This window comes from Propithecus coquereli, unplaced genomic scaffold (genome assembly GCF_000956105.1).
Source record: "Propithecus coquereli isolate 6110/MARCELLA unplaced genomic scaffold, Pcoq_1.0 Scaffold671, whole genome shotgun sequence".
In the NCBI taxonomy this organism is placed as follows: Eukaryota; Metazoa; Chordata; class Mammalia; order Primates; family Indriidae; genus Propithecus; species Propithecus coquereli.
This window is the reverse complement of record NW_012152741.1, coordinates 345,164-348,484: the sequence shown is the minus strand read 5'-3', so window position 1 is coordinate 348,484 and position 3,321 is coordinate 345,164. Positions and strand designations below refer to the sequence as shown.

The following is a 3,321-nucleotide window of genomic DNA, read 5'->3' as shown; positions in this document are numbered from 1 at the left end:
GTTCCCACACCGTCCCGACTCAACACGTCCCAGTTCCTTGTTGTTTCGTCTCCAGCAAACAGATGTTTGCGTCTCAATTCCCTAGCCCCTCCTGTTTGCAGAGAGAGGACGCTCTGGACTTGCATGCAAGGTCACAGACATATTCTTGAGAGAAATAACAAGGAAACTTTCCCAGACAAAGGTGTCCTCTACACACCCCAAAAGCAAGGGTTAAATCAATGTCATATTTCACGGGGCTGTGGTAAGCATGTGAGGAACAATTCTTGACTGGAAGTCAGAATGTATCCTGGATGATCACATGCAAGTAAGCAAGCCACTTCTCAGACACTCTCGGGCTATGTAAAACAAAACAAAACAAAACAAAAACAAAAAAACCAACAGCACACTTAGTTCCCAAATCTTAAGAGCTCAAAGGAGTATGATAAACGTTTTAAGTCCTGTGGATTTTAAACTATACTCTGTAGGGCTTCCTAGGGTTTAGTACAAGTGCCAAATGGGCTGCAGTTGGAAGTGTGATGTGATTTCTAAGTGTAATAAAGTGTGTGAGGCCAAGCAGGCTCCCACTAAAACCAGAGCGGTTGTGCTTTTACGTGTGTGTGTGTGTGTGTGTGTATACACACACATGCCCCCTAACACCCAGATAGTGGTCTCGGATACCATCCCACACTAAAAGGAACCAAAGTTGATCAAAACAACTGATCCCAGGATTAGGGCAAAGAAGGTACAAGGTGAACCTGGGATGTCTTGTACCAAAAGGCTTCCAAAAATCAAGGGGGGAAAAAACTAATGGAATCATTATCACATGCCCAATTTGAGTACCAAAAAGAATAATGATGGTAATGGATTGTAACATATTGAATACAAAAAGAATCTGTGTCCACAGGGATATAAAAGTGGGGGAGAGAGAGGGAGTTCTTCATTAAAGAAGAATGCCAGCTAATAAACAAGAACAGGAAAATCAGAAAATCATCACTTTGCAACCAGCAACGTAAGCGATCCAGGCAGGATCACCAATCAAGACAAAGAAAATGAGTTAAAAATCTTCAAGGTGCAGAATATTCACATGATCTCCATGTGATCTCAGAGTATCACCTCACAGATAACTTATTAATTACAAAGTGGAAATCTAACAGACATCACCCTAACTATGTGATCAAATTCAGCATCGCCAACAACGTGTCTTCTGATGTGATGTGAGAAGGGCAAATAACACCTATGTAGTATTTTTGCCAAAAATGTAGACTGTGAGACATTCTATGAGACATCTGGCTTGGCTTCCTCAAAACAGTCAAATGTAATAAAAAAACAAGAGACATGTGACAACCAAATGTATGTGTGGTACTCACTGAATCCTGAATCAAAATACTCTCCCCTGCAGGCTGTAAAGACATAATTGGAATAACTGGGAGTATTTGAATATGAAATGTATATTGAGTATTATATTAATGGTAAATTTCTTAGATGTGATAATTGAATTCTAGCCATGTAAGGCAATGTTTGTTCTTAGGAGACCTGTGTTGAAGAATTTAGAGGTTTAAGTATTATGTTGTTTGCAACTGATTTCAAATGATTCAGCTGCCAGAAAGAGAGGGAAGCAGGAAATAAAGCAAACGGAGCAAAATGTTGAACACTGGTTAATCCAAGTAAGACATACAGTGTTCGTCACACTACTGTGAGTTTGATATTTTAAAATATTTTTAAAAAATTGATGAGTTTGTATCAAAAGTACAAACTAGTCACCTTGAAGGGGCCCCACAGACCAAAGCTACAATAATACGAGCATGGGGAAAAAAAAAGAAGACTGCAGTGTTGGAAATAATTCAATCATTGGTTTAAAAATTCATAAAAGTTCATGAGCCCATAATACTACTGAGGAAATAGAACGTCAAAAGAAACCTACATTTGAGGTGGTGATTAATATGTATTTTTTCTTTTAAAAAAATTTATTTCGATAGATTTGGGGGTTAGTACAAGTGTTTTTGTTACATGGATGAACTGTACAGTGGTGAGGCCTTCTGGCTTTACTCTGAAAACTGGTAACTAAGGAGAAAAAAATTAAGGTTTTTTTGTTTTGTTTTGTTTTTGAGACAGGGTTTTGCTCTGTCGCTGGGGCTAGAGTGCAGTGGCGTGATCATAGCTCGCTGCAACTTCAAACTCCAGGGATCAAGTGATCCTCCTGCCTCAGACTCCTGAGTAGCTGAGACTACAGGCACACACCACCGCGGCCAGCTAAGTTTTTTTGTAGAGACCAGGTCTCGCTATTGCCCAGGCTGGTCTCGAACCCAAGTCACCTCAAGCCATCCTCTCACCTCCGCCTCCCAAAGTGCTAGGATTACAGATGTGAGCCACCACACCCAGCCAAAAATTAAGTCTTTTTCTTGACTTTTTAATAGGAACTGTATTTCAGCATAACTATATTTTCTGTGGACTAAGTCACAGAAAAATGTCAGTTAATAATGTAAAAAGAATGAGAAATTAGAAAACTGTCATTCATAAGCCCCAAAGAAATTAACTGACCCAGGCAAGGATTATCAACTGATGTTAAAAGACTATTAATTAGGTATATGGTTGATAGGAAACGAGACATTTGTACAGTGCCAAAATAATAACAGATTACTTTCCAGCAAGGAGAAGAATGTAACAGTACAATGATTATCACTCCAATCCAGTGGTCAATCTTAACATGATTACAAATGGCAGGTTCAAAGAGATGTGTCTCCCATGATACAATATGAGATGTACATCACCTAAGATCTACATTTTAGCCAAAAATGTTTAAACTGCTCCGATAAGCCTCTAGATCTAACCAGAAGTTTACAAAAAACAACAGGAAGTACTGTAAGTTAAATTACACTGCAAGGAAGCAAATGGACCAAATTTAGAAGGCAAAAAAAACCTTCTGTAGGACAGTAGGTCTGGTCACATCAACAAGTTACTGTCATGAACAACAAAATAAAAACTAAAACAAAGATCTATGTTAAAATAAAAGAGACTCAGAGGACATAGCTAGATGTAATGCAAGTCCCTTAACTGGATTCTGGTTTGGACAAACATCTTTGATTATGGACATGGCATCAGATAGAATGAAAATTTATTTACATGGAAAGGCAGAGACCAGTAACTTAAACCAAAAAACGAACACCTTACCCTGTGCTATACGCCAGATAGTACATACAGTATAATACAACTTTAGTAAAAAAAATGTTATAATTTGTGCAGAGAAAAACATTCAAAGATATCCACTAAGATAACAGTGGTAGAATATGGTGTCTGCTTTCTTATTTCTGCTCATTGGTTTTTTTTTTTTTTTTTTTTTTTTTT

General features: G+C 38.0%; 1 protein-coding gene across 2 annotated transcripts in view; it reads right to left on the bottom strand.

The window, feature by feature from the left end:
* HUWE1 (HECT, UBA and WWE domain containing 1, E3 ubiquitin protein ligase) overlaps window positions 1-3,321 on the bottom strand; it is a 148,936-nt gene that overhangs the window by 30,225 nt on the left and 115,390 nt on the right. The window lies entirely within an intron of this gene.